The 13,824-nt window shown below is 47.9% G+C and overlaps 1 long non-coding RNA gene across 3 annotated transcripts in view; it reads left to right on the plus strand.

The window, feature by feature from the left end:
* The first annotated feature begins 10,424 nt into the window (after positions 1 to 10,424).
* Positions 10,425 to 13,824, plus strand: part of LOC131481785 (uncharacterized) — a 230,142-nt gene continuing 226,742 nt past the window's right edge. For all 3 annotated transcript variants that reach the window (XR_009246559.1, XR_009246561.1, XR_009246560.1), the window contains exons 1-2: positions 10,425 to 10,594; positions 11,420 to 11,583. This is a non-coding gene — a long non-coding RNA (uncharacterized LOC131481785). The remainder of the gene's footprint in view (positions 10,595 to 11,419; positions 11,584 to 13,824) is intronic.

Here is a 13,824-nt window from a genome sequence, read left to right on the forward strand (position 1 = left end):
TATTTTATGTTGTTAAAAATATAATACTGTTTTGTCTTAATAAGTAATTTGTATTTTTTTAATTGGTATAAAATTTTCATTTGAGTATATTTGATCAGGAACGTTAAGGGGTTGACATATGTTTTTCTATTTTTTTAAATTTTTGATGATGTTTACATAATTGAGAAGGGCGCATGCACCTGTGAACCACTGATCAGGATGGGAAGGGTCGAGGAACAGGAGAAAGTAGATGAGACCATTACTTCCAATTTTCCTTTTTCTCTTTCTTGTATCTGGGGGAAGGGAAGAGAGAAAGTGAGAGGGCCATTTCCAGCATCCTAGCTACATCAGTACCCGGGGATGGGAGACAGGCACTCGTCCCAAGGTCCCCGTTGTGGAGCATATTCCGAGGGTACACTTTAAGTGACTTCAGTAGTTCTGAAATGCTACTGATTTCATTGTTCCAAGGATGAGGAAATCCTTCCAAGGTCCATTGGTTGACATAATCTATACTTACCTACATAATTGCTGTCAACACTTGACTGGGAAAGTTGTCCAACTTGTTCTGCCCTCCATCCTCTGCCATGGTACTAGATGTCCTCTGCAGGCCACAATGAATTGTGCTATCTATCCCCTATGTACATCTGAGCATGCTGTCCTCTGCACTGTCTCAGCAGCTGAGGAGGCAATTCTCCCCATGGTTGGAGTTCTGAGTCCAGTGGTACAAGTTGGAGGAATCTCCGAAGAACCCTCATACAGTATAGGGTCCTGCATCCTAGTTGGAGCAACCCCCAAAATCCCCACCATGCCCACCCCGAGCAATGGTTCTGGCACATGCCAGTTTTTTGCAGCAGACTGGTCCAGTTCAAAAACTGGTATCCCATTCAGCTTTTGTACACCAATGAGTGCTGCATCCTAGCTTAGCCAAACTGACCCTACGTTTATGCCAGCAGATGCTACCACCTATCCAGCCAAGCTCTCCTTCAGCCCTGGTTCCCATGCTCACTGGTGGGAGCTGCAGCACAGCTGAGGGGTGCCCACAGTTTTCATAATGGGCCCACTCCCAGCTGCAATCTTGTAGTCTTAGCTTGACAGGACTTGCCCCCAGTCCCAGCACTTGCCAGCTGATGCTGCAGCAAAGCTCAACCAGTCTGCTCTTACTCTGGCTCATTCATGCACCAGTGGATGCAGTCGGTTAACCCACCCCAGCTCTCCCCATAACCCAGCTCAAAATGCAGGAAAATAGGTGTTATAGCCCTATAGTCTTACCTAGAATGGTTTGCCCTGATCCCATTTCTCACGCTTACCAATGGGAGCAGTGGCCCAGCAAGGGAGCCCTTGCAGCTCCCCTACTAGGCTTGACACCTGCTCCGGGTCTTATGTGTGCTGGTAGGTGCTATGGCCTAGACTAGCATGGCTTGCCTCATCTCAGCATTTGCTGGTGGATGTTGCAGCCTGGCTCGGCCCAGCTTGCCCTAGTCCCAGCTCATGCTGGTGGGTGCTACAGCCTTGCCCAGCCTGGACTGCCCCCAGACGTGCCCCTGATGTGAACTGGCTGGTGTCATGGCCCAACTCAGCCTGTCTCACATCCCATTCTGGTTCTCACATCTGCCAGTGAGTGCTATAAACTGGCCTGGCCCAACCTGCCCCCAGACCTGACCCACATAAACTGTAACCTGGTCTGGTCTGAGCTGCTTGGGTCCTCTGTTCTTGCCTTCACCTGCAGAGACTATGTCCTGATAGAGCAGTTGCCCCAGCTCTTCTTTCAGGTCACCATCTAGCGCCAGATCTCACACACACCTGGGGCCCTACTCAGCCTAAGTAGTGGCCCAGAAGAGTAGCCCCCACAGTGTCTCTACCAGGCTTGCCCCACCTCCCATTTGCAGATCTTGCACACACCAGTGGGTTCTTGACCCAGCCTGATTTGGCCCACCTCTTGTCCTGGAAGTTACAGAAGCATAGCCCATTCTGGCTCTTTCTGTTTGGTGTTATAGCCCAGTCCCACCTGGCCCACCCCCAGAGGGTTCAGTGAGTGCCAGGACGTAGCCCAGCCTATCCTGCACCCTACTCTTGTGTGCACCAGCAGGTGCTGGAGCCTAGCCCAGTCTGGCCCAGACCCAGTCCACACCCATGCTGAGAGATGCTACAAGCATGTCCATTCCAGTTCGCTGCCTCCATTCTGGCTCTTGAGCTCACCAATGGGAACCACTTTCCAGCTGGGGCATCCCCTTAGCTCCCAGGCATGCTTCCAGCCACAGATCTTGCCAGTGCCGGTGGTTGCTTTGATCCAACCTGGCACAGGACATTCCTCGTTTTGTCTTTGCTAGCACATGCTGCAGCCAGCCCCTTGTCCCAACTGTCGCTGGTGGGGGTCTGGCCCTGCTCAGTCTGCTTCCATCCCCAGATTTCATGCAAATCAGTAGGTATGATAGCTTAGCCCGGCATGGCCTGTACTTCTTCCTGGCTCCTGCACATGCCAGTGTGCTAAGGTTTGGCTTGGCTCTGCCCAATCTGCTTCCAAGAGCCAACCCACATACTTGCTGTCAAGTGAAGCAGCCCTGCCAGGCCTAACATCCAGGCCTGAAGCTCACCAGTAGGAGCTATGGCCCACCAAGGGAGTTCCCTAAGTTCCTCCACCAAGCCCACACTCAGACCTAGTTCTCATGCATGCCAGTGGGTGCTAGGTCTTTACAATTAAAATCCAAGCTCTTGAGCAAGCCAGCAGGTATTGCAGTCCCACAGGGTTGGGCTCATATATCTCCTACAGACTCTGCCCCCACACCTGGTCCTCTCACATGCTGACTAGTGTCATGGCCCAGCCAAACTTTACCTCTCTGTTCCAACACTCACTGGCAGGTACTGAGGTCTGACCCTGCCAGGTAGCTCCCCCCACCCCATCCCTGCTTTTGTGTGCAGTGGTTGATGCTAACTAGCTCAGCTCAGATCTCCCACATGGGCGGGTGCGCTGGTCTGACCCAGAAAGGTCCTCCAATTTCCCTCCTGTCAACCGCTCAGTCTCAGCCCCCCTACTTTCCTGCCAGTACAGGGGCCTTCTTGGTGGAAGTCCCCCAGAAATCATTCCTCACCTGCAACATACTCCCTCAGTGGTCTCTCCTTCACATCCCATGTGCCCCCTCCCTGAACAATCCATTGCCTGCATGTGCATAAGCGCATGAGCTCCCCAGCAGGGTCCTCTGGCAGGTGGCGTCCTGACCAAGAGCCCTACCCACCCAGAACTCCAGCGCATACATGAATCCCAGAGTGGTCTGTCCACTCTCACCATGCCAGCGTGCTAATCTGAGGTCCTCCACTTCCCCCCTTTCCTCCCTTCACCACCACCTCCACCCCTGCCCCCCACCCAGAACAGAAGCACATGACGCAGTCACCAGGCCTGCTCTGCTGGCCCTCAGACTTCTCAGTTATTACATTTGGCTATCATGGAGATCACAAAATATTTAAAAGCTAACAGAGAAATGCTTTTTGTTGTTGTTTTAAGATTGGCTTATTTGAAAATCAGAATGGTCAGTCTTCTGTCCCTAAGTGGCCACAAGCCCTTGCAAAGCAAGCCGCCTGTGCAGGCAGCAGAAAGGCAAAAAGCCAGTTAACATGTCTGCTTAAAATCAGATTGCTGTATTTTCTCCTCTGATTCATTTGTAAAATAGGTAAACTCTAAGATCATGATTTTCCTGGTATGCACTATAAATTTCTTAACAAACATTATTTAAGATTAAAGCTTTCTGAAAGAAAGTACAGCTTTTTTTCCCCCATAAATGTTATTAAGGTTTAACCCCTTAGTGGTGTCATGCAAACTAAATATTAACTTTTTTAAACATTAATCAAGATTTAACATTTTCTAATACCTTTTCAATCTATATAGTTTAATAGTTAAATAATGTAACAGAATTTTAACCTCTTTGTAAAGGGTATTTAAGCTCAGTATGTAATTTTACAAACTTTTTAAAATTGTAATGTAAAATAAACTCATTGTATTACTGGCAATTTGTACTTTTTTCCTATCAGAGTACATGTGTAGGCTTTGATGAATTGGTATTATTTATCATTAAGGACTTTTGACTAAATAACAGGGCATATATGTACACACATAAGATTGTAAGCCACAGAGCAAATAAAAAAAAAAATCAGATGCATTCTGAAATGCTCATCTATGGGACATTACAAAAGACACATTGAGTGGTTTACATGTGCATGTTAGAAGGGAAAACAGGAAAAACAATGAGCCCTGAAGCCCTAGCCATCGCTTGGGATTGATTTGAGCTGTCTCCGGCATAAAATGTAACACCAAATGCAGATTTATGTATCCTGGAAATGTTCTGGGCTTCCATCTGTTTTAAAGTTAGGCGTCTGTCTGCCTCACATTTAAGCTTTACAGAGAAGTCATGTGTTTTAGGAAAGTTTCTTTGTGTTATTTCATTTTGAAATCTACTGTGTGTGAAAGTATTTCCAAATAGCAATTTCCAGTGCAGTTACATTTTTACTCCCAGGTGTTTCCTTGTGATGATCCCAAGAATACAAGGACTATGAGTAGCAGCATTCCTTTTAAGTGGTTCACTATTTGAAAGAGATTCATGGAACAGAAGTCATGTCAGAGGTAGATTCATTGCTCCCTGGAAAACATCCTGCCCTTTCACCCACCCATCAATATTCTATCCTTGAAACAGGCTCCTTATGCTCTGAGGTTAGGAATGTTTTTAAATTGCTGATAATGCTTCGAATTGAACATTTAAAGCACAGGACTGATAATTGTCTAAGTGTAGATTACTAAAGGAGTGTGTTCAACAGAAGCAGGAAAATCTGAATAAAGAAAAGGGAAAGCACGGCCTGTTAGCACGCATCTCTCCGATATTCACTGTCTGCTTTTCATTCACAAATACCCATTGTTTGCCTGCTTGGTACAATGGTGTTGTTGGGCTTCTCCCCACTGCCCTGTACCCAAATAAGATGACGTAACAATTAATTAGAGGAAAATAATTCGAACTTTTTTGGAAAATGAATTCACTCTAACCAAACCACTGTTTGAATTATTTGAATGTTATTTTTCCTGGGATTTCTTCTATGTTATTGAATAATTCATTTGATTCTCTGAGAGCAGGCTTTCTTTTTAAACCATGATTCCCTTCTCTGCCTCTTAATATCCAGTACATTAGTAAGTCCTTCTCGTTATTTATAAAATATATGCTGAATCTGACCACTTTACTCATAATTCCTTTAGTTCAAACCATCACTTAAAGTAATCAGAGCATGAGGTGTTTTTTTTTTTCTTTAGTAGGATTTCTTGAAATCGTAGTACATTTTTAGTGGCTTTTCAGATTTTTCAAGGTGAGTTGTAAAGTTAAAATATCTTTGCATGTACATATTTTTGTGTTATCTGAAATAGACAAACAATTGCAGCTGACACTGTACCACAAAACCAGCACCATGGTGACTTTTACCACAAAACTAGTACCGTGGTGACTTTTTTTTTTAAGATTCATTTATTTTTATTTGGAAGGCAGATTTTACAGAGAGAGGATAGACAGAGTGAGAAGGTCTTCAATCTGCTGGTTCACCCCCCAAATGGCTGCAAGGGCCAGAGCTGAGCCCGTCTGAAGCCAGGGGTCAGGAGCTTCTTCTAGGTCTTCCACAACATGGACTTAGGCCATCCTCTATGGCTTTCCCAGGCCACCAGCAGGGAGCTGGATCAAAAGTGGAGCAGCTGGGACACGAACCCATCAGTGCACATATGGGATACCAGTGCCACAAGGCAGAAGTTGGGTTGGACAATCTGTCTGAGTTCCAATGTGTTTTGTCATGATGCTGTCTCAAACTATGTGGAAACATACTGGGACATATGTAGGGATTTCATCTTCAACAGTGCTAGACCTGTTGGAATTGTTTCAAATGTGAGGGCTACAAAGATTACTGTGGTGCTAGCATAGCATTAGGTGTGTATATCAGAGGACATGTTGTTAGTATTTGGCCTAGCGAGTTAGGTCACCAGTTAAGACACCTACCCCCTGTATCAGAGTGCCTGAGCCAGCATCCCATTCATGCTCCCTCTTCCAGCTTTCTGCTGATGCACAGCCTCCTTGAGGCTGCACGGAGTTGGGGACCTGCAGCCCTCATAGAGTGCTGACCCTACACCTGCGCGAGAGATGTGGAAGAGGCTCCTGGCCACTTAGGGAGTGACTCAATGGACAGAAGATCTGCCTCTCTGCCCCTCCTTTTCTCTGTATATCTGACTTTCTAATAAAATAAAATTAAATTTAAAACAGCAGGAAGTAATTCACTCTGTTGAAAAAAAGAGACTTATTTGAAAGCCAATTACAGTGGTCAGTCTTCCATCTACTGATTTCACTCCCCAAGTGTCCACAAGGTCAGGGATGAGCCAGGCCAAATCCAGGAGCCAGGAGTTTCATGTGCGTCTCCCATAGGGCTCATAGGGATCCAAACGTGGACCAACCTGTGTTGCTTTCCCAGGCTCACTAGCAGGGGACTGAATTGGAAGTGGAGCAGCTGGGCCCCAAATTAGCATCTGTAAGATATAATGGCATTTTAGGTGGCAATTTTACCCATTGTGCCAGTGCCAGCCCCTTAGCATATATGCTGGAGACGCCTTCAGAAAAATCATGGTAAATACTCAGACAAAAACTACAGAGGGATTTCAAAAAGTTTTGGCACTAAAACATCTTTTTCATGAACTTTTTAAAGTACCTTCATAGCATACAAAAATCTCTGATTATTTTTCACAAGACTAAAATGTGCAAGTCCTTTGATGTGAATACATTTGACTGGTGGAGTAGCATCAGGAGGAATGAAAGTTAAAGTGATGCTTTTAAAATGAATGGCGGGGTGCCGGGAAACAAATCGGAAGGGCCCAGCACAATGACTCAAATCCTCTGCCTTTAAGTGCCAGGATCCCACATGGGCTCCTGTTCGTGTCCTGGCTGCTCCACTTCCCATCCAGCTCCCTGCTTGTGGCCTGGGAAAGCAGTGGAGGACGGCCCAAAGCCTGGGGTCCCTGCACCCACGTGGGAGACCTGGAAGAAGCTCCTGGCTTCTGGCTTCAGATGGGCTCAGCTCTAGCCACTGTAGCCATTTTGGAAGTGAACCAGCATTTGGAAGATCTTTCTGCCTCTGCTTCTCTCTGTAAATCTGCTTTTTCAATAAAAATAAATAAATCCTTTGTAAAAAAAAAAAATCCAGGAAAATATATACTGTTGCACCAGTGACTGGCCCAAACAGAGAGGAGGGGTGGACAGAGGAGTCCTCAGGAAGGAAGCTCCTCTCCCCTCCAGCATCACTGCCATGTCCTCCCTGCAAGCACGCCCCATAAACCCTTCTGTGTGCTCTGTTCACAACAAGAACTTCATGTGCTGTTCCATTCCAGGTTTTCACTAATAAAATCCACACAGAAGAAGGCCAAATGCCTTTTGACACAGATTAACTATGCAGTCTTTCAACTGAAAGCAAGTGCAGTTAGGACACATAGCAGGCGACAGTTTCCATATGTTCCCTTCCAGGGATGTGGGACTGTATTATTTATAGTTTACAGCATGTACAAAATCAAAGCTAGCAAGGAGGCTCCCAGGGTAGTAAAGGAGACAAAGGGGCAGATTCAGAAAATTCTGTCTTGTATGTTCTAAGAAGCCTATCAGAAAGCACTCACACACATTTTTAAAATATGTAAGGCTGCAGAAACAGCTGTGGTCTTCGGCTTACAATCCTTTGAGTTCTAACATTAGCAAGGACATTGAAGACTGAGGATAGGGGGGTGGGGGGCAAATCACTTTGTTACCTTAACAGAGGAAACAAAAGGTTTCTTGAGGTAAGCATGCCAGGATAGATCATGGCCTTTACAAGGGTCCCTCTTCTCCAGTGCCAAGTTAACTTTAGGTGAGACCAAGCTGATCTCTGACCCAAACGTCTGAAACCACCGAAGGCTGCAGCAAGTCCTAATTGCTTCCTCATTTGAATTAGACAATGAGCTCTCTCCGCATGCGGCAGTCCTCGAAAATAGACTGTAGAAAGTAATTGAAACAAGTTCTACTGGGAAGCGGAGTGACCGATTCCTCCAAGTGTGAGAGCTAAGCTATGGTGACCTCGAAGCCTGGCCTTCATCCTGTTCCTATTTAGGGACCCCGCAGGGCAGCCAGCCCCGACTGCAGCCCACAGTTGGCCAGCTTTATTGTTTAGACTCCAAGGGAAGGTCACATGCTGCCTTTGACAGCGAGGTTTATGGCTCTCTCTAATTAGCAGCACCCTGCACCAGACAGGCTGTTGGCCACCTTCCAAGAAGGGTTTGGTAGCAGCCACTGATGAAGGAGAAAACAAGGTTATTTACCCTGTGACTGTAATTCTTGGCACAAGCTCGCCCTGCACTCTCAGACACGTTTTCCTTTTGTTCCAGCTTGCCTTTGGAAGGAAAGGGAGAGAAACGCGGCTATATATTTAGCGGTGTAAGCAACCCGAGCGTGGGCCTCATACTTCTTGCTGATTCTACAGCCGCAAGCAAAAAAGAAAAAGTCAAGAGAGAGGAGAAACAAAAGGCCAACGTAGTCGGAGCAGTGTCTGCTACTTGTTAAGTTCTTGAGTACATGACCTCCCCAGCACACACAGGACCTGAGGTTTCTTTGCTACTTTGAAATCCCGGCGGTCCAATGTCCCGAGCGTTCAGAGAGTACTGGGAATACAGTTGGCCGGTCCTGCAATGTTGGTTCTGCAGGACGGTGGAAGAAGCTGATAGAAACGCTTTTTGGCTGATTAAAACCAGATGCTCCCGACTATTTTTGTCCCGTTTTCAGGCGGGGCGGTTGTACACAAGGCAACACTGCCCCCCTCGGCCATGCGCCAACCGCAGAGGGGTAGGCGCGCCTCTCCTCCCTCCAGCAGCCACCCCGGCCATAAAACCCTTCCAAGCCTCCATTATTATTCCAGGCACATTCCAAGGGGACTGAATCACGGAGTTCACTTGGCTTTTTTCCCGCCCCAAACTCGCTAGTACCAGGTGGAATACGAATCCACACTTCAACTAGAGAATCCAAAAACTGCTCAAAGAGCACTTTCGGGCAAGCTCCAGAAGCAGCCTCTACTTTTTAACTTCTGGGCCCTTCCCCGAGCCTAGGGTTCGCCTGTCTGCGTGGCTCGAGTCACACGCCAGCAAGAGGCTCGCTCTGCCAGGTCAAAAGATAAGGGTTTTCTGTGCAGAATCCCGTAGAGCTGCCCTATGCTGCTCTGCTGGTGCGTGAAGCGCCACGGGCTGCTAGACGGCGGAGGCGGCGAGACGCAAGCTGCGCCGGAAACTTATCCGTTAGGCGGTGACTGCCGAAGGACGGCGAGGCCCATCACTGGAGCCCGGGGCCTCGCGGTTCCTCAGGCTTTTAAGTCCGCCCCAAGGGAGAGCTCCCCAGCCCCACCCCCGCGCCCGCCCCGACTCGCCCCGCCGCGGGTCTGGGGGCGGGGAGCGCGCACAGCTGGGCCGCCCAGGAGCCACATCTGGAGCGCTAGCTCACCCCCGCACCCAGATGTTCCAGGGGCTCCGGGAGTCCAAAGCTGCCCAGGGGCGGGATCCCCGCGGCCGCGACTCCTCCCTCAGGCCGGCAGCCGGGCTCCAGATGCGGGACGCGAGCAGGGCCCGCCGCGCCCGGCTGGGAGCCTGGGGGATGGGGAGCTCCAGAGCGGCGCTGGGGCCCCGCCAGTGGGCGGGGGTGCCTCGTCCAGCCCCGTCCCGAGCCCGCCCCACGGCGTGGGATTTTACAACCCGGGTCCCCAGGAGGCCCCGGCGAAGGGAGCGGCCGGCGGGGATGCTTCCGGGGGGGCGGGGCGCGCGGCCTCGGGAACGGGAACGGGAACGGGAACTGGAACGAGGCCGAGTTCTCCTGCGCTCGGGCGCCGGCGTTTCCTCAGGCGGCGCACTACGTGCGGGGCCGGTGGTCCGAGGCCCTCCCAGACGGGCCGCTCCCGTGACCCGTGCTCCTTTTCGCCACTGTCCACGCCCTCACCCTAGTTTTGTTAACCTCTGACCGAAGCCACGAGTGCCCTCTCGACTTTCCACCCGGCCCGGGCCTGCGGGAGAGAGGCTGCGTGGGGCGGCCGGCGCTCCACCACACGTTTGTTGGCGCGCTGGAGTTTTGACGTCTCGCTGAGCAACCGTGTTTGCCAAGGATTCAGAGCCTGCGTCTATTTGGATGCTCCCGTCTGAACAAATCGTTTCCATTCGGTTTGTTTTACCAAGGCAAGGGCAGGCCGTGTTCTTGCTTAGAAGTTGACCTTCATCCAAGTTGTCCTCAGGTTTTCATCCAAGGGTGTCACAACTCCCCAGGTCGTTGCGCAAATGTTTTGTGACCGGGTAGTAAACCCAAGCGGGGAGTGGATAGTCTCAAAGAAAAAAATACACTAACGACAGAAAAGCGTGGTTGAAAAATGTGAGTCCTTTTCCATGTGGCTGCCCCAGGGGTTAGGTTTTCCTACCAAAGTAAATATTCTCGCGTGGCACCTCTCCCCCACGACGGGCAAAAGGCGTGAACGGGCCCTTTGGTCCCACCTTATTCACCACTGTAACTCTCAACTAGATTAGTGTTTCTCCCAGCGACTGCAGACTCTCCTGAGAATCAGCCTAGTAAGTGTTCAAGTGTTAGTGCTTCTCTGGCTTACCTCGGTGAGGCTTCTGTTTCACCATTCTAAAAGGTAACTATTACTGCTTCAGCACAGGAATGGAGTAAGGGTTAAGGGTCAATGACATAAACAATGGCGACAAAGTGAGCCCCTAGCATACCATGTGGGAGTGCCAATAAGCTCAGGTAGTCCACTGCGGACCATTTCCTACCAAGCTTCTGCTAATGCCTCTGCCTGGGAGGCGGCAGAGGGGAACCTGGAGTTTCTGGCTTTGGTCTGTCCTAACTCTGGCAGTCTCAACCATCTGGTGAGTGAACCAGCAAATGAAGGAGATTCTCTCTCTCTCTCTCTCTCTCTCTCTCTCTCTCTCTCTCTCTCTCTCTGCCTTTGAAACTAATGAACCTTCTAAAAAGTGTGGGCAGTGGTGGTTGGAAAGGGTAGCCTTCAAAAGTCTTAGGAATTTAAACACGGCCAGTAAGCAACTCAGATTCACAATTCTCTGGCCAAAACACTTCCCAAAGACCATTCTTGGAGAAAATTTCACTGGGGTGATAGCATATTAGCAGATGCATGTTGACTTTCTTGTTCTGCATAACTTCTTTTGCTGACACAGAGGAATCTGACTCAGGCAGCCTCTGCGTTAAATAAAAATGTAGGCTGTTAGGAATATATTAAATACACGTAAGCTGCAATTCTAAAAAGGCCTGGGCTGTTGCATACAGAGGGTGGATGTTATAACTCAGAGGAGTCTTTTGGATTCAGATTTCTCTAAAGAAAAGAAAGGATTGGGCCAGCTCTTCTGCCTTACACTAAAACTCTTTGGTTTCAGAGGTCACTGTGTTTGGGTGATAGTTCCTGACTGTACCAGAGTTCAGCCAAGAGGGGAAGGACTTTGAAGGCTTTGGACTTGAGGAAACATCACAGAAAGGTGAAGAAGGCTACAGAACTCTATCAACACTGAGTTGTGAAGCAAGGGGAAAGACTCATGACCAGGTAAGTGCTAATGTGTTTCAATGTTCACAATCGATATGTTAATATATACACTGTTGCATGTTAAGTATAGGAAGTACATACATATATTTATTTCTGGTGTAGCTACTTTATAGAGTCTATTCACACAGATCTCCTTGTTAATTTTTTCCTCCACCTGCAAGAAAAAAAATTTTTTTTTTCCTCAGGCCATGGCTGTGGTCTGTGTGGTTTGTGTGGTGCCCTTGCAGGGAAAGGAACTGGAATGGAAGGTGTTGAGGATTCTGGCTTGCACTCTGTGGGCCTGTCATTTTGTCAAGAAAATGACTCTAGTGAGAATTGTGGCCACAACCCTAGTGTGTTAAGTTCAATATGTCTCCCACGCAATTGTCTCTCATCATTGTCTCTGAGAAGTTTTTTCAAATGGTAATTCAACTTTCCTCATCTGCCTAGATTCTTTTTCTTATTCCACAGTTAATCTGTCAGCCCCTCCTAACAGCTCTACTATGTAATACAGATAGAGCGCACACTTCCATTTTTGGCTGCCTCCTACAGTAGCAACTAGTTCAGGTCTTCATCTTGTCTTGCCCAACCTCCTGTAATCACCTCCTAATTCTTGTCCCTGCTTCTTCCTCGTGTTGCATCCTCTGAACTGCAGAGTGGTCCTTTCGAAGGGTCGGGGACGCGTTGCCCACTCTCCTGTTTGGAATCATCCAGCTGTCTCCTACAACAAGTGGAATTAGGTCCACAATTTCAGCCACATGATTGGACTCTTGCCTCATTCTTTCATCTCTTACTTCATCAGTTTATTGCTTGCTCATTCTTCTGCACTCATACCAGCCTGTTACTGCTCTGCCAGAATGCCTACAGGCGCATGTTAGGGCCATTGTGGCTGCTGTTTCCTCTGCCTGCAATCTCCTGATCTTCCCATGGCTTCTTCTCTTGTCTCATTCAGGTCAGTGTTCAAATGGAACTTCAGAGAGGACGTTCCTGGCTATCCCATCTAATATAAAGGCAACATGGCCATTGCTAATTTCTAAACAACCAATGACCCTGCTTTATTTTTCTTCATATCTGTTAGCAGATCTGTTTGTCTGGATGTTTGTGTGAGCTCTAGAACATGTGGTCTCTGAAGAGAGGCACTTGGTCAACTTTATTCAGCTAAAAATCTCTAATCTAAAAAAATAAAACCTGTCATGTAAAAGATATCCAGTAAGTAAATGTTGCATGAATAATGAGTCTGACGCTTGAAATAGCAGACCTGACTACGTCTGCCTCAGTTAAGGTGAGCTCAAGAAAATGTTCTCCAACCTCATGGAGAAGATATGGAGAAAATAAAAATGTTTACATTTTAAATTTTAAAAAATTGATCTGAAAGGCAGACAAATAGATTTACCTTTTTCTCTTTCCCCATTAATGCCCTCAGTACTTGGGGCTGTGTGAGACCAAAACTGGAGTCAGAAACTCCAGCCAGGTCCTCCATGGGTGCAGGGACCATTCCTTGCTGCCTTGCAAGGTGTGCATCAGTAGGAAGCTGGAATGGAAGTGGAGCCAGCCATGAACCCAGGTACCCTGAGAAGGGCTGCAGGTGTTCAACGCTGTGCCCTAGACACTGCACTGCAGAGCAGGGAAAAAGTCATGAACTTTTCCCTGAGAGCCTGACTGCTCCAAAATGGACCTGAGTGTTAGAATGGAGATGCATCCTGTGTACATATAGATAGGTTAGCAAAACTACACCCATCCAGCGCCAGAGAGAAACTATGTAAATAGTGTGGGTTACTCATTTAACCACTTCTCTCAGTGAGCATAGGTGCGCAGAGTCCGCCTGAGTTGAGAATTGTGAATCTGCTTCAGTCTCAGTTCCTCTGTGCTGTGCGTGGTGTGACCAGTGTGCCACTCTAGGAGTTTAAAGATAGCTTAAACAGCATGGCCCTGAAATGCAAATCAGTTGGGTAAGTGAGTTAGAATCCTGGATCTACAATAGTAGCTTTCCTCATCTCTGAAACAGGGCTGGTAATACTGCCTCCTTGGGAGAACTAGATGAATGGCAAGTTGTAGTCCATGGAACAGTGACTGGAACCTAGTAAACTCTGAGTGTTTTCTCAGAAAAACATACTTAATTGTACTTGATCTCCCCATTTTTGTGTAACTTTACCTTTTGAGTACTCTGTAAGATGCTGCTGCACTGGTTGGCACCAGAGGTTTCATGGTACTTTTAGACCATTAAGTTCAGTCTTAGCATCAAGCACAATAATTACAGTTATT

The sequence above is a fragment of the Ochotona princeps genome, chromosome 13 (genome assembly GCF_030435755.1).
Source record: "Ochotona princeps isolate mOchPri1 chromosome 13, mOchPri1.hap1, whole genome shotgun sequence".
Classification (NCBI taxonomy): domain Eukaryota; kingdom Metazoa; phylum Chordata; class Mammalia; order Lagomorpha; family Ochotonidae; genus Ochotona; species Ochotona princeps.